Raw genomic sequence first — 24,548 nt, 5'->3', positions numbered from 1 at the left:
TATAATGTAAGGAAGACGGCGCAACACAAGTGTAAAACTCTTTCTCCGTAAAACACACACACACACACACACACACACACACACACACACACACTAGACCCGACCTGTGTCATAGTTATAGGATTTCAACCCTCCTCCTCGTTGTAGATTCCTGATAACATGGCTATTTCTACCCCCATCCCCCCGTTATCTCTCCCTGCAATCTCAGCCTCTGTGTGAAGTACTGCCCACGATAATAATAGAATGATTATCTGATGACAACATTGGTAACAACGTTTACTTGACTTCCTCAGGGAAAATCATTTCCACACAGAGAAACGGAATTAGATACAGTGTACACAGGACTTGTCTCTTCATATTTGCTGCGAAAAGTATTTTTGTCCGAAATCTTGAAAATACTTTCATATATATTTAGTATAACGTTCGTGCTAGGACGTATACGAGTATAGTCTTGTCTCTAACAAAGATATACCATCAGTGATATGCCATTGGGTTGAAGATACACCGAGACTTATTCCTGGACACGCTAGATTTTCGTATCAATTGTTTTTAGGGTGGGAAGAATATCACCGAGCCATCATAGATGGAGGGCGTGTAGCCTCTGTAAGGTTGGTGTGTGCAAGAGCTGTGAATGTAGTAGGTGTTGTCGTGATCTATGATGAGTGTTGGATGCGGCTCAGCCATGAATCGCTTCTGTTCTCCTGCGTCTACCACTCTCCTCTCAAGCGTCGGCAGGCAGCTCACCCTCTGAGGGCTTCTTCTGTTAATCTCAGGGCTCTACAAGGTGATATATACTCTTGCCCTCACGCGGCGTCGCCAGGGTGGTATACTCTTGCCCTCACGCGGCGTCGCCAGGGTGGTATACTCTTGCCCTCGACGCTGCGTCGCCAGGGTGGTATATACTCTTGCCCTCACGCGGCGTCGCCAGGGTGGTATACTCTTGCCCTCACGCGGCGTCGCCAGGGTGGTATATACTCTTGCCCTCACGCGGCGTCGCCAGGGTGGTATACTCTTGCCCTCAAGCTGCGTCTCCAGGGTGGTATACTCTTGCCCTCAAGCTGCGTCGCCAGGGTGGTATACTCATGCCCTCACGCGGCGTCTCCAGGGTGGTATACTCTTGCCCTCGAGCTGCGTCGCCAGGGTGGTATAATCTTGCCCTCACGCTGCGTCGCCAGGGTGGTATACTCTTGCCCTCAAGCTGCGTCTCCAGGGTGGTATACTCTTGCCCTCAAGCTGCGTCGCCAGGGTGGTATACTCATGCCCTCACGCGGCGTCTCCAGGGTGGTATACTCTTGCCCTCGAGCTGCGTCGCCAGGGTGGTATAATCTTGCCCTCACGCTGCGTCGCCAGGGTGGTATACTCTTGCCCTCAAGCTGCGTCGCCAGGGTGGTATACTCTTGTCCTCGAGACATTCAGATTCACATGAGGATTGTCCCTATTCTTCATCCATGCTCGACTGTACCACCTTCGGAAGGCTCTACCTTCTCAAGTCTTTCCCAGTGACTATAACCCTGTCGAATCCTAGAAGACACATTCTTCACTTTCTCTCTCAAAATTCGTAAATACTTTCCCTCATTTCATCTTTTTTTTCCTCCTCTCATAATCCGCTCTGTATTTCAATTAAAGCCTGGCCTTGATGTTGACATTTGCTCATGACTTGAGCCGCCAACGTTTAAAAAAAAGAGAGACAGGAAAAAAAAAAGAGAAACATTCTGGGAGACAGGTCCCACCCACCTCCTCACAGACAACTTAAATGTTGTGTTCGCCTTAGGTCCTGACCTCACGCCCACTGCTCCCTGGAATATCTTTTACTACGTAGCGTGTCGTGGATGGCTACTTAAAGCAAGTATAGTTCCAGAAATAACGCAATCATCGTCATGCATCAGCTCCAGCAACAGTTTAGCTTTACCTCCTAACGACAAATTTTAGCTCTGGGTAGACCATAGCCTCCAGTCTTCGTAATATCAGGACTTCTGTAATCTTGCTATGGTATTCTTCCGTTTTTTCTATATTCTTCTTTCCTAGTTTAATCCAGTATATCGTCCTTTCCCCTAATCTTACTACGTTAGTCTCTGGTTTTTCTATATTCTTCTTTCCTAGTTTAATCCAGTATATCCTCCTTCCCCCACTGCTCCTCGGGTGCAAATGACGTATTCGTCCTGATGCAGTGGATCGGGCCGCAGGTTCGCTATAGTTCATCTCATTCGTCCTCTTTAAGTAGTTTTGGTTCGAGTCCTTCCTAGGATCACACCTGTTATCAACGTTCCAGCCCTCACTTCTATCCTCCTGGTCCTTCGTATACGTCGTTCGATATCTTTCTCTTTCCTCTTTATGCCTCGCTTCCTTTTTTCCCTCACTAACCCCAGAATCCACTACTAGTACATTTACTGTGTTTTCTGTATACCGTCGTACCTCATACACACGCAGCATTATCTTATCTTTCGTTATTTCCTTCTTTTTAAGTACTTGCATCACCCGTGTGTGCAATAACTTACCGGTGACTTTCCCTTCCTCCTACACATACCCTCTGGATTTATAGACACGTATGATACATAACAGTCCAACATCATCTGTCGGCGGATCTCCCACAAAGCACAAAGAGTGAGCCTGTGTATACACTGGACAAAGACTCGAGGCACTATTGAACGTGCATCACTCTTTCCATTGCTGCTTAGCACGGGAAAATATTGCTTCTCGGACGATGTGCTTGTTGGAGGAATCTGTCACGAATTTCTTGGAAACACAGGAGACCTTCCAGTCCCGTGTGTTTGTAAAGGAGTTAAAGTAAAACATGAAGGATTGGAGGTTCCAGCACTTGACGATGATCTTCAGTATGGATGGTATTGATGAAGGCCGAAGGGTGTCAGAATTGACCTCACAGGAGGCGTCCTAGGTGTTCTCAGAGATGCCATAGGTGTTCTCAGGAGGAGGATTCAAAGGTGTTCTAGGAGTCGTAGATGTTCGCAGAGGAGGAATCATAAGTGCTCTCAGAGAAGGAGTCAGAAGGGATTCAAAGGTGCTCTAGGAGTCGTAGATGTTCGCAGAGGAGGAATCATAAGTGCTCTCAGAGAAAGAGTCTTAGAGGTTCTTAGAGAAGTCATAAAGGCACTCAGAGAAGGAGTCTTAGATATTCTCAGAGCTGGGGCGACTTGTAAGTAGTTACATATAAAGTTTACAGGGGATGCCTGTTATTGCTGTACTGTGTTGATGTGAAATCTTTGTATTTCTCTGCAAGCGAGAGGTCATTGCGAAAATGATCAACGGGGTTCAGTATGGCAGGAATTACGATAGTAGGTACAGGGCAAAGATGTAAGACTTCAATATATGCCAGGGGAAGTCTTTGGAAAGGTGTATGAAAGTAGTCTGGTAAGATGGAATGTATAATATACTTCATCTTGGTGCAATAGATCAATCACAGAATGGTTTAGGGTATGAGAACATGCCTGACGCTGAGAAAATGAGAAAAAGATCAATCACAATAGGGTTCAGGGTACGAAAACTATGCCTGACGTAAAGAAAATAGACATTTTCGCCGAAGAAATTGCTGAAGGTCAGAAGGTGATTGAGATTTTGCCAAGGAAATGACTGGAATACATCAAGGGAAGGAGTTCGGCCGGCATGTGAAAGGAGAGAGAGAGAGAGAGAGAGAGAGAGAGAGAGAGAGAGAGAGAGAGAGAGAGAGAGAGAGAGAGAGAGAGAGAGAGAGAGAGGCTTTATTCTATACCTCTCTCTATCCCTCTTTTTTTAGTTCACTCTGCTCCCTCTACCCCGCCTCTCTCTCATCATTCAAAATGCTCTTACTACCTCTTCACCTTCACCCCTTACTTCACGTACTGCTACTGGCTCCCGGTACAGCGTTTTGCTCGAGTTTCCGCAGCAAACACTATCTTAAACCCTCAAGCTTTATACCTTGTGAGGCCTACCCACCACAAGTCTTATGTCCAGGCTCTTTGTGTGCCACAGTCTCCTACTTTAACGTCCATTTCTGTACCAAATATATATATATATATATATATATATATATATATATATATATATATATATATATATATATATATATATATATATATATATATCGGCTTAATAAAACCCGAGCACCTGGTGTTACGTTATCGACACTCGATCATCCAACACGTTTTCCGTGGTTTTCGGCACCATGACATAGTCAGCCATTTAGAGAACTCCACAACTGGCAACTGTGGTTGGGTTGGAGTGCTGGATCCTCCCGGCCTTGATCGACGAGCTCAGTCACCGTCTAACTCACAAGGTTGTGTACGTCTCTAATTTTCTTCCAAGTGGCTCCTAATATCTCGTAGGTTTTGAAATTTTAGATATGTAAACTGCCTTTTTTATTTTCCTTTTGAAAAAATAAACTCAGTATTTCATTCTTAAAATTGATGGTTAATATTAGTACAGATTCCCCACTCCCGAAGGAGGTGTAAGTTAAATATATATTCAGTCACATTCCTTTTATGTTGGTATCAATCCATTTAAAAAGACAAGTTATATATTTTGTCGATGTTTCCCACTCCATCAAGGTAGCGCCAGGAACACGTGAAGAAAGGCCACATCCGCTCATATCCATTCTCTAGCTGTCTTGTGTAATGCAGCGAAACTACAATTCCCTATCTACATCCAGGCCCCACAGACCTTTTTATGGTTTACCCCAATCGCTTCACATACCTTGGTTCAGACCAATGACAGCACGTCGACCCCAGTATACCACATCGTTTCAGTTCACTCTATTCCGTGCACGTCTTTCACCCCCCTGCGTGTTCAGGCCCATTTTGCTCATTTTTTTTTTCACTCCATCCTTCCGCCTCCCTATTCTGCTGGTTCCCTCCTCTCTCTCTCTCTCTCTCTCTCTCTCTCTCTCTCTCTCTCTCTCTCTCTCTCACACACACATCTGTGAGTGTGTGTGTGTGTGTGTGTGTGTGTGTGTGTGTGTGTGTCTGTGTGTGTGTGCATGGTTTTGTGTGTTTATGTGCTTGTGTTTATTCATGCAAGGGCAAATATATTTGTGGTGATAAGTATGCATGCGCATTTGCATGCTTGGGTATATATGTATATGTTTTGGAGTACATATATGTATATCTGTAAATTTGTGTATTCATGAGTCAGATACCACATTTGCATATTGATATCTCTCATGAATGTGTGCCATGTGTTCTCTTTACGACCCTCTTTCCTTTCGCTTATACATCTCTAAATTTGGCAAAAAAAAAATAAAGATAATCAGAGTCATCTGACAATTCGATGTTATCGTAAGTTTTCGTATAACTGCATCAACTCCGACACTAACATCCAGGACCCTTTTACCTCCTCTTAACCATCTTGCCTTATTTGGAGCAGGCGATTATGACCCCCCTCGAAGATAGCAATAACTCCTCACTTGGCTCCTCCCTTTGCTCCTGCGTTTTAGAAAGCGACAACACAGGATGAGAGGATCTCCCAGCCCTCCCTCCTTCCTCCTTTATCCCTCGCCCTTCGTAGTCACCCTCTACGACACGGCGGAGATAACAGGAGCAGCATTCTTCCTTCCTCCCCTTCTCTAACCAGCAGACAGACACCGCAATACGTGTCTTCTACACACACACATACACACACACATTCTTCCACATTCACTGCATCTCATGTTTTCCTCCCCCCAAAAAGAACAGCGAAGATCCCCACCCCACAGCCCGGCCAGTAGCAAAACCCCCCGGGACACACCACGTTAATGGACAGTGTTACAAAGAGGTACGTGAACGGGCATGAGGAAGAGGGCCATCTGCATAATTCAAAAATGACTTTACTGGCGGAGGTTGACGCCGCTGTCGGGTGTTGAGAGAGGCGTGATGTACGATTATGGGTCTTCTCGGAGGTCCTCCCCCTGCTGAGGGCAGCGGTGGCGGACAGTGTGGTCCAGTGTGGAGGTAAAATGGTCAAGTGAAACCGAACTTCTCGAGGATGTGTCCGTGTGTGTGTGTGTGTGTGTGTGTGTGTGTGTGTGTGTGTGCGTGTGTGCGTGCGTGCGTGCGTGTGTGTGTGTGTGTGTGTGTGTGTGTGTGTGTGTGTGTGTGTGTGTTTACTATTTATGAATACCATTTGTGTGTTACAACGACACAGTTCTACACCCGTGTTTTCCCGTCTCTCATCGAATTACATATACCATTTCCCGGCCTTCTGTATGCACGCACAAGCACTCCCTAGCTTGTAGCAAGCACGACGCGTGTGTGTGTGTGTGTGTGTGTGTGTGTGTGTGTGTGTGTGTGTAATTATTTACTTAATACAGTGGTGGGGAGGGAATTCTATAAACTCACGGGCCCCCGGTCTCTTGAGCTTTCTCTTAATATCTTACAATTTTGTGAACTTCTTTACATTGTCAACATTTGCAATTTCACCACTAAATTTATGCCACTCCTTCGCTACTCATATCCTACGACAGTACTTTTTTACATCTTTTGTGACAAGATCTTGTTTAGTCTCGTGTGTGTGTGTGTGTGTGTGGAAACACTAATCACTAGTAGGTATAATATATGATTACTAATCTCTAGGACTGAGTTACTGTGATTTGCATAAGATGATATAAATATAATTTGTGAATAAATCGTCTTAGTTGATCATATCACGGTTCCTCTTATGTAACCATTTCTTTATCGGTCGAATATAGATTCATTTTTTTTCCTGCAGCAAAATTCACGTGGAGTAAGTACTATTATGAAAGAGCAACATCTTTAGTCAAAATATTACATCATTATTATTCTTCTCAGAGGTACATAAGATACCAGATATTTCGCCTTACATCTTGCTGATGCAACTTATATACAATCCAACTCGTCTGTTCAAAATTAGAAGCGATTTGATATTGACTAAATGCCATTAATCATGGTGATCTCATGAGCGTCTCATATATATATATATATATATATATATATATATATATATATATATATATATATATATATATATATATATATATATATTTTTTTTTTTTTTTTTTTTTTTTTTTTTCATACTATTCGCCATTTCCCGCGATAGCGAGGTAGCATTAAGAACAAAGGACTGGGCCTTTGAGGGAATATCCTCACCTGGCCCCCTTCTCTGTTCCTTCTTTTGGAAAAAAAAAAAAAAAAAAAAACAAGAGGGGAGGATTTCCAGCCCCCCGCTCCCTTCCCTTTTAGTCGCCTTCTACGACACGCAGGGAATACGTGGGAAGTATTCTTTCTCCCCTATCCCCAGGAATATATATATATATATATATATATATATATATATATATATATATATATATATATATATATATATATATATATATACTATTAACCCAATCCGAAGCCAGGTACCCAATTATCTCCCAACCCCGATCGGAAGATGAACAGCTGGGTTGTGTGTGGGTAGACTGCTGCCCTTAGGATTCGAACACACACTCTCACACACACACACACACACACACACACACACACACACATACGGGCCCGAGCATGTGCGTGATTCATAGTCATTAACGTTCACTACGACATCATGGTCAGCAACGCTAAACGCCACACTATAAACTAAACTCGCGTATATATACATATAGTCTATAATGGATTTTGGTGTGCATGACATAACATAACCATTTGTCTATAAAAGCTATACCGAATATGTACCTTCACATCAACGTTCCCATATAGTGACATGGGTTACCACGAACCATCAGGGGCCACAATGCGACGTGGCATTGGTTACCACAACCCATCAGGGGCCACAATGCGACGTGGCATGGGTTACCACGAACCATCAGGGGCCACAATGCGACCTGGCATGGGTTAACACAACCCATCACGGGCCACAATGCGACGTGGCATGGGTTAACACAACCCATCAGGGGCCACAATGCGACGTGGCATGGGTTACCACGACCCATCAGGGGCCACAATGCGACGTGGCATGGGTTAGCACAACCCATCAGGGGCCACAATGCGATGTGGCATGGGTTAACACGACCCATCAGGGGCCACAATGCGACGTGGCATGGGTTACCACAACCCATCAGGGGCCACAATGCAACGTGGCATGGGTTACCACAACCCATCAGGGGCCACAATGCGACGTGGCATGGGTTACCACGACCCATCAGGGGCCACAATGCGACGTGGCATGGGTTAGCACAACCCATCAGGGGCCACAATGCGATGTGGCATGGGTTAACACGACCCATCAGGGGCCACAATGCGACGTGGCATGGGTTACCACGAACCCATCAGGGGCCACAATGCGACGTGGCATGGGTTACCACGACCCATCAGGGGCCACAATGCGACGTGGCATGGGTTACCACGAACCATCAGGGGCCACAATGCGACGTGGCATGGGTTAGCACAACCCATCCTCACGCCACAGCATCGACACAACAGTAGGGGATCTGGTCTCTGGGGGCTTAATCATATCCCGTAGAACCTATTGGCTCTGCCTGGCTCGTTAAAGTCCATTATACAAAAAAACTCGCAACGGTCCCCCCAGGGCAGCCACTTAATGACCAATTTGACGATATGGCACGATGGTGGCGCCAGATCCCATGGCGTCCATGGGCGATATATCCGGGAAGGGGAAGATAGACGCATTCATCCAGGGTTTGTGGATGACGATTGCCCTCGACCGCCGGCAGAGAGTGAACGAAATGGATGATGAGGGAACTCGTAGTCAGATAGAGCTGGGACAGGGATGGAGGGGAGGAGGCCTCAGGCGTCACCCAATAGTGAGACAAAACTGGGTTTCGTTTACAACGCGAACGACGAAGGGCGCAGAACGGCATCAGGGAAGCCGAGTGGTGAAAGAGAGAGAGAGAGAGAGAGAGAGAGAGAGAGAGAGAGAGAGAGAGAGAGAGAGAGAGAGAGAGAGAGAGAGAGAGAGAGACAATCATTACGTGGGCCAACATGATCAATGTCAGTTCGTGTATCAAGGTCCACGGATTTCGAAATTGACTCAAATGACTTCGTTTATTCCAGGTCCAGATTCGTAGCGAATGGAGGTAAGGCTTTGAATGAACCTTTCGCTCTTGATTCGACTGATGAGTTCCACGGTGCTGTTGGAGGGTTACTGTGGGGGATGATGACTGCATGGACAGGAGGGGTTTGAGGAGTTCAAGAACACGGGGAGGGTACCTTCTAGAGTTTTTGGGGAGTGTTGACTGTTGAGTGTCGACAACCTACAGGGGTTCAAAAATTTGGGAGGGTTCTTTTGCAGGGTTACTGGGAGTGGTGACCAGAGAGACGGGTTCTACGAGTTCAAGACTATGGGAGGGGGTTTATTAGAGAGTTACAGGAAGTGCGGTGCTCAGCAGCAAGGTAGGAAAATAGTAGAAATTTAGTAGGGCATTTGGACCTTTCGTCTATCCGAGGCTTATGTCCCAAATTATTTATTGCATCAGGGGGCACTGATGAAGTCATCATGAAACTCAGAAGCTCTGTCCATAGTCAGACATTTGTAGAGTTTTATCCCTTGTCACTGTTTCTATTTCTTTTCTTCTGATCTCTTCCCGCCCATCTATTGGGTTGACTTCGACGATCCAACTCCGCTTCCCCTCAGCTCAGAAAACGGATCTGTATCCCTTAAGAAGGAGCTGAATACGAGGCTTCGCTGGGTCTGTCATTGGCGGAGCTTCCCATAATAGATTGGTTGGTTGGTTGGTCGGGTGTAAGACCCACTGACTACCAGGGTCATTAAGGGTGTCGCTGTCAAGTCGTAACAACCACCAGTCGAAAAATATTGAACGTCTTCTTCAGGTTTTCAAGATACATCTCGAGCCATTTACACTCTCGCCCATGGTTGGACATTGAGAAATGATGTGTCCTCTCTAAACACACACACACACACACACACACACACACACAAGAAAAAATATCCAGTTTCCTAAACAAATTGCGGAATCATTTCGGCAGATTATTTCAGATTTTTATAATCCCGAAATTTAATTAAATATTTGACCTGCTTTAGTGATATCTGGTTACTACCAGATAATGAAAATTAGATTAGTGGTATTTAGAACTGGATTAACATTAATCATATGCAACGTCAGGATACAAAGGTACGATTTTACTTGTACTTTTATATTTGTTGGTGAAAAAATAGAAAATTTGAACACGACAGAATCACACAAACACACACACACACACACACATATATATATATATATATATATATATATATATATATATATATATATATATATATATATATATATATATTATATCTTCCATCTTTGGTTCGCCCAGACAACACTGAGACAGAAAAAAAAAAAATTGTACCCATTTTTACACGTTGTTAAACCTAAGACATGGTAATGACCCCAGATTCCCGTAATTCACCGTATTCATGAGGTCATATTTTAACCCCGAGTCTTTGAATTCGTGATTTACGTTCCAAAATATTTTCTTGAGTAATCTTTTGATTATTTACGGAGATATACGTAACACGATAGAGATGGTAGACAAATCAACTGAGTGGCTGATTTTTTCCTTCTCTCAAGATGGATTACAGTTTTCATTATGATATTCTAGGATCATAGACTCGGTTAACTTGACACATCTTCGTGTATCACAAAAGAGACTTGATCGCTGTTTCCCGCGTCAGCTAGGCAGCACCACGAAACAGACGAAGAATGACCCAACCACTCATATACACATACATAAATGCCTATATACATATATATACACGGATATATACATGTATACACATGTACATATTCATACTTGCTTGCCTATATATATATAAATATATATATAATATATATATATATATATATATATATATATATATATATATATATATATATATATATATATATATATATATATTTGAAGAGGAAATCCTAGTAAGATGAGAACGCATCAGATAAGATGGGGAAAGATTCCCTTATGGTGTGAATTCCAATTTCCAGAGCGTTAAGGCTGAAGTGGACACATGAAGCATAAAGATCCCTCCACCGCCACCACTACGTAGTTCATTAAACGTTATGAGGTACTCAACGCCATCTAGTAGCCGTGTGGGGAAACTCAAATGGAATATAAGATCACGCTGAGCTTTTCCCGACGTTATTTGTTTGTTTGTTTGTTGGTGATTCGGTGTTGTACGTAGTACCCCGGATCTGTTACGGCAAATCAGTTGGGCGATTCTTTCTGAATTGGGGATCGATTGACGTGTTAGGGGAAAAGATAACGGAGAACAGTAATGAAACAGAGAGAGAGAGAGAGAGAGAGAGAGAGAGAGAGAGAGAGAGAGAGAGAGAGAGAGAGAGAGAGAGAGAGAGTGTGCTTGTATCAGGGTGGGAAAGGAAATATTCTAGATTCAGTTTATGGTCAGAAATAAATAACATATGTATATATAACATGAACTTAGCATGAATAGATATTGAATCAATGAAAACGATTCGCATTAGAAAAAAAAAAAAGCGAAAACAAAATCTCTCCCTTACCACCTCCCATCAGGTGCCACGTTCTCAATATCTGGCTACAACTCGGCTCATAAACCCTACAACATCGGTGGTAGTGGCTGGGTAGCCCATCCCCTTAACTTACATGAACTGTACCACTGGATACTTCTTGCACGGCGCCTGAACCAACCATCACCTTGATACCTAAAGTTCCCATAATCCCAAAGGGGATCAGAGTCTCTGGGATGGAGGGAAGCTATCAGTATGACGGAGGAGGTCGGAGGGTATTTTTAAGCCAGTTACCCTTTCATTACGACGTCGTTCTTGGGATAGAAAACGAGAGTTATTCACCTCCTTCCCCCCAACCCATCCCTCCCTCGTTCTCTTGCCTTCTCGCCTGAGCATCAAGTAGATCTTAGATTATTCCCAGAGATATCCAAGTTTTTTTGCAAGTTACTATAAGATTCACAGGGTATGAGATGGGAGAGAGAGAGAGAGAGAGAGAGAGAGAGAGAGAGAGAGAGAGAGAGAGAGAGAGAGAGAGAGAGAGAGAGAACGCGAAAATTCGCCCCATTTGTTCCCTTGTTTTTCCTCACATTGTCAACCAATCTTTGAAAAATCTTATTCTCCCTGAAGTTTGCTGATAGCCGCTCACCCCAGGTCTTAGTTGTACCTTCTTCCTGACGTCATGCCGCTTTCTCTTGTACATCTCCCAGTCACATGCACTCCTTCCTTGCAAGTACCATCCGTATACCTATCTTTTCTCTTTACACACACACACACACACACACACACACACATATATATATATATATATATATATATATATATATATATATATATATATATATATATATATATATATATATTTCAACTCGCATATTCGTGATGAATACAGTTTTCCAGTATGAATATACTGTCACGAAAACAAACACACTGTGTCTCGCCTCTTACCATGCACGAGAAGACCGAATGGAAAATAAATCCAGAACAACTCAAACTGGGATTGATTTACCATCCAGAGGAGGGGGTGGAGAGACGAGGGGAGGGAGGATAGAGAGAGAAAAAAAAGAAAGAAGGAAAAACTGGCGTAAAACTCGGTGAAGCTAAACGTTTGCAATAAACCCAGCAAAGGGAACACACAAGAAAAATGATCCGGCGAATCCTGTAGAGGAAATGGGAAAGGCAGGAGAGGGGGGTTACAGGAAGGGAGGCGGGCAGGGAGTGGCTTCACGTCAAGTGACAAGCCAGAGATGAACATTGCCAGGAGGAACGGTGGAACGGAACGTGGCCAAGAACTGCAGGGAGCGATGGAACATGCCACAGTGTGTACTAGAGCAGCCTGAATTATATGACTCGTTCAATTTCCTGAGGTTTAATCTCGTGCGGGATGAGTCCTGTAACACACACACACACACACACACACACACACACACACACACACACACACACATACACACACACACACACACACACACACACACACACACACAAGGTGTCTTCTGTCAGAAAGTCGTGTTTGGCGAGGTAGTGTCAACGTCATTGGAGGCACAGGATTAAGATCTCGTCCAAGATCTCTTCCTTCCAAAAGGGTCCTCTGCCCTCTCCCTGCTACCGATAGAACCTCAGCCTTAAACCTGCAGGAGCCTTGTCAGAGTGGTCTTGGTGTTGTATGATAAGGTACGATACTATACACGTCTGCCATCTTTCCATCTCAGTGTTACTAGAAACTTCATAGTCTTCTGTCGCCTGGAGAAAATGAAATCTATTTTCTACCCTTTGCTCTGAGCCAGACGCTCTAGATTCCCCCCTCACATATTCGACATCACTGTGATAACGAGGTTTTCCTTCTTCAAGTAAGTTTCCCCTCAGGAAACTAGTTCTGTCCTGCTTTCCATAACGTTTAATCGTCCTTAACAAAGAGATATTTAACCCCGACTTTCCCTTAAATGGATTCAGTTTCATAATCAAAAAGCTAAATAGCTTATCACAGTTTCGTTGTGGAATCGAACCATTATTCAACACCTCATATAAGGTACAACATATAAGATACAAAATAATACTACACACCTCATAGTCTCGGAATCGAGATGAAACACCACTCACCACCTCAGTTTCACTACTGAAAAGAAACTTCCACTAAGAAACGCTTTTTAACAATTTTAGAAATTAATACGTAACACCACTGACTACCTTTTCCTATGCTTACATATCACTGATTTTTTCTCTGTAACAAGAACGTAAACCATCAGCTCCGCCTCCCAAGCACTTTACCTCCCCAACTCCAACTTACACCCACATTCTACCTCCCCAACTCCGTCCAGCCACACTCTACCTCCTCAGCTCTGTCCTACCCAAACTCTACCTCCTCAACTCCGTCAACCCAACAATCTATCTCCCAAGCTCTGTCCCAACGGCATTTTACCTCCCCAGCTCTCTCCCAACACGCTAACTCCTTCAGCTCCGTCCCGGTAACTCTCTAACCTCCCCAGCTCCGTCTTCCCAACACCCTACTCCCCCCCCCGATTCAGTGCCACAAAACACTACCTCCCCAGGTTCGTCCCACAAAAACTATACCTCCCCAGCTTCGTCCCATCAACGCTCTGTCTCCTCAGCTTCGTCCCATCTGAGCTGTCTACCCAGCTTCATGTTACCAGCATTCTACTTCCCCAGCTTCCTTTCCCCAAAGTCCATCTACCTCCCCACCTCCATCCCTACCAACATTCTCCCTCCTGAGCCTCCTTTCCTCGACCCTCTCCTCCACCACACAGACCCAGTGTAGATGTCCTCGGCCTGATGATGATCCTCTTAGTCGCCTCAAATACCTCTTCGCTCGCCGCTAATCCCGATTCCCATCTCTATGTGTCGTCTGATCCTCTCTACCCATCTACCGCAGACCTTTTCGTCCTCCTGCCTCCTCCCTCCTCTTGCTCCTGGTGGCTGGCGACCTTACTGACCCCTCTGGTGACGGGGTCATGCCAGGATTTACTTTAATGTTGTGGTGTCGCTCTCGTCTTGGATGATGATGGTGGTGTATGTATACTCAGGTGGAGAAAGTCAGTTTTATGTGTCTCCGAATTTGATCTAATTCTCTCTCTCTCTCTCTCTCTCTCTCTCTCTCTCTCTCTCTCTCTCTCTCTCTCTCTCTATCTATCTATCTATCTACTTCAATCTGCAATGCACTCCAAGATCTGCGCATTTAGGAAAAAACCGTAACTACTCCTTTCGCCTTTTCCTTTGGGACACGGGTGATGGAATATACCTTTGTTTGATCTGAACCTACACACACACCTGGCATCTCTGGATCTAAGACCCAGTCTTATGAAGATGAAGAGTGAGCGGCTGTGCAAAACTCCTGATCTATCTTAAACACCGGTCCTTCGGCAGAAGCCATTGGTGTGTGTGTGTGTGTGTGTGTGTGTGTGTGTGTGTGTGTGTGTGTGTGTGTGTGTGTGTGTGTGTGTGTACATCAAAATTTGACTTTTTCATCTTGGAAAGAAATAATATATATCTCTGAAGATCAGAAGGGGCTCTTAGGTAAAAAGTGAGATTACTTTCTATTACCGAAAGTTTTGAGATTTGTCGATCCTACGCCTCATTATGCAGTTTAAAGACTTTCAAATAGATCTACACTTAATACCTCGCTGTACAAAGTTTAAATGAGACACTCGCTTCTCATCTTTACTGTGGGGATATCCTGGAAAAAAAATCTTTATCGTGTCTTATCTCACAATGTGACGAATGATATGTATGATCAGCGATACACCAAGACCAAAAGAAAAATATCGTAAGAATCACACGAAATATATATTTGCTGAACACAATCTCTTGTAATTTGTTTCTCCTAAATCCTGAAACACTTGTGTTGCCCAGAAACACACACACACACACACACACACACACACACACACCCACCCTCCTTCAGTTCTATATCAGTACACCCTCAGCGTCGACCCGGGTCCTGTACACTTAATAATGCATGTCCGACAAGATCAGCTCTTGCCCATAGGAGGGACTTGAGGCCAGGGGAGACGACAGGGTGGGTGTGTTCGTGCCAGACTGAAGCTAGTGGGAGATAACAGGACTTAGGAATATAGCAGGAACCTGGGGATCTCCCGACATATTGGATGAACTGAGAGGCCAACTTGGTCCCTGAGGTTACGGGACAATTATTGACGTGGTGAGGGTAAAACAAGGCAAGAGGTGGTTCTAAAGAGGAGTGACCGAAGACTGCTAAGGGACCTCATCGCTCGAGAAAGAAGACACTTAGGCCAATGGCCTGCTGGGGGGAAGGAAAAGAAAAACATAATGCAGTTTTAAGAAGCCAAGTCTGTCGAAGCGGGTCATGCCGATCGATGACTTGATGGTAAAGAGCCCCAACGAGGAGTAAACTTTTGCCGGGGAAGCTCCTGAAGAGGCCTCAGGAGGAGGAGGAGGAGGAGGAGGAGGTTATACCATCATCTACCCCCTCGAGCATATCTTACTTAGCTTCTTTTCTTCTTTTTGACTCTCCAACTTTATGATGTGATCCGACGATCTTGGGGAAGAGTTTCAGACTGACAGAGCTAGATGGAGGGAGGAAGGCAGTGAGGGAGGGAGGGAGGGAGGGAGGGAGGGAGGGAGAGAAGGTGGGGACCGGAGGCCTTGAGCCAACATCATGTGGGTCTTTTGCCGTTCGCTGTAGCCAGAGAACTTGGCTGCGGTTCTGTGTCGTAGGGTGCAATGAGAGGGTTAGGATGTTAGCTAGGGTTAGCTGGTATGAAGGTGTCTATCAAGGAAGGGTTGTGTTTCCCTGTTGTGCCTTTCTTTATAGATGCCTTTACCTCTCCTGAATTAGAATCTGTGGTCAAAACCTTACAATTCGTGCAATTAGTCGAGTGATTAGCATATTAATGTAATTATAATTAATATTAAGTATGTAATTAAGCGCTTAATTTTACGAAATGCAGTCTTTTGACTCGATATCCTTAATCACCATATAAAATAACACTTATACCCAGATTTTCATTAAAATCTGAACAAGTTGAAAATCTGAGCCAAATATTATCCTAGGCTATAACCTCGGATTTTTCTTGATTTTTTTGAAAAAATAGATTTTCCTCAAAATTTCAGCATAGATGCTTTTACCTCTGCAGAATAAGAATCTGTGGTCAGAACCTTAAAATTCGTTCAATTAGTCGAATGATTAACATATTAATATAGTTAATATTAAGTATGTAATTAAGCGCTTAATTTTACGAAATGCAGTCTTTTGACTCCATATCCTAAATCACCATATAGAATAGCACTTATACCCAGATTTTCATTAAAATCTGAACAAGTTGAAAATCTGAGCCAAATATTATCCAAGGCCTTGGATTTTTCTTGATTTTTTTTGAAAAAATAGATTTTCCTCAAAATTTCAGCATAGATGCTTTTGCCTCTGCTGAATAAGAATCTGTGGTCAAAACCTTGAAATTCGTTCAATTAGTCGAGTGATTAGCATATTGATATGATTATAATTAATATTCAGTATGCAATTAAGCACATAATTTTACGAAATGCAGTCTTTTGACTCGATATCCTTAATCACCATATAAAATAACACTTATACCCAGATTTTCATTAAAATCTGAACAAGTTGAAAATCTGAGCCAAATATTATCCTAGGCTATAACCTTGGATTTTTCTTGATTTTTTTGAAAAAATAGATTTTCCTCAAAATTTCATAATGGATGCTTTTACCTTTGCTGAATGATAATCTGTGGTCAAAACCTTAAAATTCGTTCAATTAGTCGAGTGATTAGCATATCAATGTAATTATAATTAATATTAAGTATGTAATTAAGCGCTTAATTTTACGAAATGCAGTCTTTTGACTTGATATCCTTAATCTCTATATAGAATAGCACTTATACCCAGATTTTCATTAAAATCTGAACAAGTTGAAAATCTGAGCCAAATATTATCCAAGGATTTTTCTTGGTTTTTTTGAAAAAATAGATTTTCCTCAAAATTTCATAATAGATGCTTTTACCTTTGCTGAATAATAATCTGTGGTCAAAACCTTAAAATTCGTTCAATTAGTCGAGTGATTAGCATATTAATGTAATTATAATTAATATTAAGTATGTAATTAAGCGCTTAATTTTACGAAATGCAGTCTTTTGTCTTGATATCCTTAATCTCTATATAGAATAGCACTTATACCCAGATTTTCATTAAAATCTGAACAAGTTGAAAATCTGAGCTAAATATAAATCGCTTAATTTTACGAAATGCAGACTTTTGACTTGATACCCTTAATCACTATATACAACAGCACTTATACCCAGATTTTCCTTAAAATCTGAACAAGTTGAAAATCGGAGCCAAAGATTATCCTGGGATTTTTCTTGATATTTTTGAGAAAATAGATTTTCCTCAAAATTTCAGGATAGATGCTTTTACCTCTGCTGAATAAGAATCTGTGGTCAAACCTTAAAATTCGTTTAATTAGTCGAATGATTAGCATATTAATATAGTTAATATTAAGTATGTAATTAAGCGCTTAATTTTACGAAATGCAGTCTTTTGACTCGATATCCTTAATCACCATATAGAATAGCACTTATACACAGATTTTCATTAAAGTCTGAACAAGTTGAAAATAGATTTTCCTCAAAATTTCTTTATTAATGCCTTTACCTCTCCTAAATTAGAATCTGTGATCAAAACCTTACAATTCGTGCAATTAGTCGAGTGATTAGCATATTAATATAATTATAATTAATATTAAGTATGTGATTAAGCACTTAATTTTACGAAATGCAGTCTTTTGACTCGATATCCTTAATCACCATATAAAATAACACTTATACCCAGATTTTCATTAAAATCTGAACAAGTTGAAAATCTGAGCCAAATATTATCCTAGGCTATAACCTTGGATTTTTCTTGATTTTTTTGAAAACATAGATTTTCCTCAAAATTTCAGCATAGATGCTTTTACCTCTGCAGAATAAGAATCTGTGGTCAAAACCTTAAAATTCGTTCAATTAGTCGAATGATTAACATATTAATATAGTTAATATTAAGTATGTAATTAAGCGCTTAATTTTACGAAATGCAGTCTTTTGACTCCATATCCTAAATCACCATATAGAATAGCACTTATACCCAGATTTTCATTAAAATCTGAACAAGTTGAAAATCTGAGCCAAATATTATCCAAGGCCTTGGATTTTTCTTGATTTTTTTTGAAAAAATAGATTTTCCTCAAAATTTCAGCATAGATGCTTTTGCCTCTGCTGAATAAGAATCTGTGGTCAAAACCTTGAAATTCGTTCAATTAGTCGAGTGATTAGCATATTGATATGATTATAATTAATATTCAGTATGTAATTAAGCACATAATTTTACGAAATGCAGTCTTTTGACTCGATATCCTTAATCACCATATAAAATAACACTTATACCCAGATTTTCATTAAAATCTGAACAAGTTGAAAATCTGAGCCAAATATTATCCTAGGCTATAACCTTGGATTTTTCTTGATTTTTTTGAAAAAATAGATTTTCCTCAAAATTTCATAATGGATGCTTTTACCTTTGCTGAATGATAATCTGTGGTCAAAACCTTAAAATTCGTTCAATTAGTCGAGTGATTAGCATATCAATGTAATTATAATTAATATTAAGTATGTAATTAAGCGCTTAATTTTACGAAATGCAGTCTTTTGACTTGATATCCTTAATCTCTATATAGAATAGCACTTATACCCAGATTTTCATTAAAATCTGAACAAGTTGAAAATCTGAGCCAAATATTATCCAAGGATTTTTCTTGGTTTTTTTGAAAAAATAGATTTTCCTCAAAATTTCATAATAGATGCTTTTACCTTTGCTGAATAATAATCTGTGGTCAAAACCTTAAAATTCGTTCAATTAGTCGAGTGATTAGCATATTAATGTAATTATAATTAATATTAAGTATGTAATTAAGCGCTTAATTTTACGAAATGCAGTCTTTTGACTTGATATCCTTAATCTCTATATAGAATAGCACTTATACCCAGATTTTCATTAAAATCTGAACAAGTTGAAAATCTGAGCTAAATATAAATCGCTTAATTTTACGAAATGCAGACTTTTGACTTGATACCCTTAATCACTATATACAACAGCACTTATACCCAGATTTTCCTTAAAATCTGAACAAGTTGAAAATCGGAGCCAAAGATTATCCTGGGATTTTTCTTGATATTTTTGAGAAAATAGATTTTCCTCAAAATTTCAGGATAGATGCTTTTACCTCTGCTGAATAAGAATCTGTGGTCAAACCTTAAAATTCGTTTAATTAGTCGAATGATTAGCATATTAATATAATTAATATTAAGTATGTAATTAAGCGCTTAATTTTACGAAATGCAGTCTTTTGACTCGATATCCTTAATCACCATATAGAATAGCACTTATACACAGATTTTCATTAAAGTCTGAACAAGTTGAAAATAGATTTTCCTCAAAATTTCTTTATTAATGCCTTTACCTCTCCTAAATTAGAATCTGTGATCAAAACCTTACAATTCGTGCAATTAGTCGAGTGATTAGCATATTAATATAATTATAATTAATATTAAGTATGTGATTAAGCACTTAATTTTACGAAATGCAGTCTTTTGACTCGATATCCTTAATCACCATATAAAATAACACTTATACCCAGATTTTCATTAAAATCTGAACAAGTTGAAAATCTGAGCCAAATATTATCCTAAGCTATAACCTTGGATTTTTCTTGATTTTTTTGAAAAAATAGATTTTCCTCAAAATTTCAGCATAGATGCTTTTTACCTCTGCAGAATAAGAATCTGTGGTCAGAACCTTAAAATTCGTTCAATTAGTCGAATGATTAACATATTAATATAGTTAATATTAAGTATGTAATTAAGCGCTTAATTTTACGAAATGCAGTCTTTTGACTCCATATCCTAAATCACCATATAGAATAGCACTTATACCCAGATTTTCATTAAAATCTGAACAAGTTGAAAATCTGAGCCAAATATTATCCAAGGCTATAGCCTTGGATTTTTCTTGATTTTTTTTGAAAAAATAGATTTTCCTCAAAATTTCAGCATAGATGCTTTTGCCTCTGCTGAATAAGAATCTGTGGTCAAAACCTTGAAATTCGTTCAATTAGTCGAGTGATTAGCATATTGATATGATTATAATTAATATTCAGTATGCAATTAAGCACATAATTTTACGAAATGCAGTCTTTTGACTCGATATCCTTAATCACCATATAAAATAACACTTATACCCAGATTTTCATTAAAATCTGAACAAGTTGAAAATCTGAGCGAAATATTATCCTTGGATATTTCTTGATTTTTTTGTAAAAATAGATTTTCCTCAAAATTTCATAATAGATGCTTTTACCTTTGCTGAATAATAATCTGTGGTCAAAACCTTAAAATTCGTTCAATTAGTCGAGTGATTAGCATATTAATGTAATTATAATTAATATTAAGTATGTAATTAAGCGCTTAATTTTACGAAATGCAGTCTTTTGACTTGATATCCTTAATCTCTATATAGAATAGCACTTATACCCAGATTTTCATTAAAATCTGAACAAGTTGAAAATCTGAGCCAAATATTATCCAAGGCCTTGGATTTTTCTTGATTTTTTTTGAAAAAATAGATTTTCCTTAAAATTTCAGTATAGATGCTTTTGCCACTGCTGAATAAGAATCTGTGGTCAAAACCTTGAAATTCGTTCAATTAGTCGAGTGATTAGCATATTGATATGATTATAATTAATATTCAGTATGTAATTAAGCACTTAATTTTACGAAATGCAGTCTTTTGACTCGATATCCTTAATCACCATATAAAATAACACTTATACCCAGATTTTCATTAAAATATGAACAAGTTGAAAATCTGAGCCAAATGTTATCTTGATTTTTTTGAAAAAATAGATTTTCCTCAAAATTTCAGCATAGATGCTTTTACCTCTGTTGAATAAGAATCTGTTATCAAAACCTTAAAATTTGTTCAATTAGTCGAGTGATTAGCATATTGATATAATTATGATTAATATTCAGTATGTAATTAAGCGCTTAAATTTACGAAATGCAGTCTTTTGACTCGATATCCTTAATCGCCATATAGAATAGCACGTATACACAGATTTTCATTAAAATGTGAACAAGTTGAAAATCTGAGCCAAATATCCAAGGCTATGGCCTAGGATTTTTCTTGATTTTTTTGAAAAAATAGATTTTCCTCAAAATTTCAGCATAGATGCTTTTACCTCTGCTGAATAAGAGTCTGTGGTCAAAACCTTATAATTCGTGCAATTAGTCGAGTGATTAGCATATTAATGTAATTATAATTAATATTAAGTATGTAATTAAGCCCTTAATTTTACGAAATGCAGTCACTATATAGAATAGCACTTACACCCAGATTTTCATTAAAATCTGAACAAGTTGAAAATCTGAGCCAAATGTTATCTTGATTTTTTTGAAAAAATAGATTTTCCTCAAAATTTCAGCATAGATGCTTTTACCTCTGCTGAATAAGAATCTGTTATCAAAACCTTAAAATTTGTTCAATTAGTCGAGTGATTAGCATATTGATATAATTATAATTAATATTCTCTATGTAATTAAGCGCTTAAATTTACGAAATGCAGTCTTTTGACTCGATATCCTTAATCGCCATATAGAATAGCACTTATACATAGATTTTCATTAAAATCTGAACAAGTTGAAAGTCTGAGCCAAATATTATCCAAGGCCTTGGATTTTTCTTGATTTTTTTGAAAAAATATATTTTCCTCAAAATTTCATAATAGATGCTTTTACCTTTGCTGAATAATAATCTGTGGTCAAAACCTTAAAATTCGTTCAATTAGTCGAGTGATTAGCATATTAATGTAATTATGATTAATATTAAGTATGTGATTACTCGCTTAATTTTACGAAATGCAGACTTTTGACTTGATACCCTTAATCACTATATACAACAGCACTTATATCCAGATTTTCATTAAAATCTGAACAAGTTGAATATCGGAGCCAAAGATTATCCTGGGATTTTTCTTGATATTTTTGAGAAAATAGATTTTCCTCAAAATTTCAGGATAGATGCTTTTACCTCTGCTGAATAAGAATCTGTGGTCAAACCTTAAAATTCGTTTAATTAGTCGAATGATTAGCATATTAATATAGTTAATATTAAGTATGTAATTAAGCGCTTAATTTTACGAAATGCAGTCTTTTGACTCGATATCCTTAATCACCATATAGAATTGCACTTATACACAGATTTTCATTAAAATCTGAACAAGTTGAAAATAGATTTTCCTCAAAATTTCTTTATTGATGCCTTTACCTCTCCTAAATTAGAATCTGTGATAAAAACCTTACAATTCGTGCAATTAGTCGAGTGATTAGAATATCAATATAATTATAATTAATATTAAGTATGTGATTAAGCATTTAATTTTACGAAATGCAGTCGTTTGACTCGATATCCTTAATCACCATATAAAATAATACTTATACCCAGATTTTCATTAAAATCTGAACAAGTTGAAAATCTGAGCCAAATATTATCCAAGGATTTTTCTTGATTTTTTTGAAAAAATAGATTTTCCTCAAAATTTCATAATAGATGCTTTTACCTTTGCTGAATAATAATCTGTGGTCAAAACCTTAAAATTCGTTCAATTAGTCGAGTGATTAGCATATTAATGTAATTATAATTAATAATAAGTATGTAATTAAACGCTTAATTTTACGAAATGCAGAATTTTGACTTGATATTCTTAATCACTATATACAACAGCACTTATACCCATATTTTCATGAAAATGTGAACAAGTTGAAAATCTGAGCCAAAGATTATCCAAGGCTATAGCCTTTGATTTTTCTTGATTTTTTTGAAAAAATTGATTTTCCTCAAAATTTCTTTATAGATGCCTTTTCCTCTCCTGAATTAGAATCTGTGGTCAAAACCTTACAATTCGTGCAATTAGTCGAGTGATTAGCATATTAATGTAATTATAATTAATATTAAGTATGTAATTAAGCGCTTTTACGAAATGCAGTCTTTTGACTTGATATCCTTAATCTCTATATAGAATAGCACTTATACCCAGATTTTCATTAAAATCTGAACAAGTTGAAAATCTGAGCCAAATATTATCCAAATATTATTTGAAAAAATAGATTTTCCTCAAAATTTCAGCATAGATGCTTTTGCCTCTGCTGAATAAGAATCTGTGGTCAAAACCTTGAAATTCGTTCAATTAGTCGAGTGATTAGCATATTGATATGATTATAATTAATATTCAGTATGTAATTAAGCACTTAATTTTACGAAATGCAGTCTTTTGACTCGATACCCTTAATCACCATATAAAACAACACTTATACCCAGATTTTCATTAAAATCTGAACAAGTTGAAAATCTGAGCCAAATATTATCCAAGGATTTTTCTTGATTTTTTGAAAAAATATATTTTCCTCAAAATTTCATAATAGATGCTTTTACCTTTGCTGAATAATAATCTGTGGTCAAAACCTTAAAATTCGTTCAATTAGTCGAGTGATTAGCATATTAATGTAATTATAATTAATATTAAGTATGTAATTAAGCGATTAATTACACACACACACAGTACAAGTACTGATACACCGTAAGCTCTCAAAATTCAAAACAGTTTACATACCAGATTCAAAATCTGTTTAATTCTAAGGCATCATCGACATCATTCGTTTAATTATGTGTTTTTTTTGTTCATATTGTCATTCTGGCTAATGAGACCTGATCTCACCAATTTGCATAACATTACACAATGAAAATGAGGTTCAACTGACATCCCAGAATACAATGTCAGGTGTACTGTGTATCGGGGGAATACAACAACAGGCCAGGTGTGTGTGTGTGTATGTGTGTGTGTGTGTGTGTGTGGGAAGGTGTGTGTGTGTGTGTGTGTGTGTGTGTGTGTGTGTGTGTGTGTGAATACAATAACAGGCCAGGTGTGTGTGCCATGGGAGGACAATAACAGGCCAGGTGTATGAGCTACGGTTGCACTACAACAGGTCAGGTGTGAAAACTACAGAACATGACAACGTGTCAGGTGTGAAAACTATAGAACATGACAACGTGTCAT

Source organism: Panulirus ornatus, chromosome 9, assembly GCF_036320965.1.
Source record: "Panulirus ornatus isolate Po-2019 chromosome 9, ASM3632096v1, whole genome shotgun sequence".
In the NCBI taxonomy this organism is placed as follows: Eukaryota; Metazoa; Arthropoda; class Malacostraca; order Decapoda; family Palinuridae; genus Panulirus; species Panulirus ornatus.
This window is presented reverse-complemented; position numbering follows the sequence as displayed.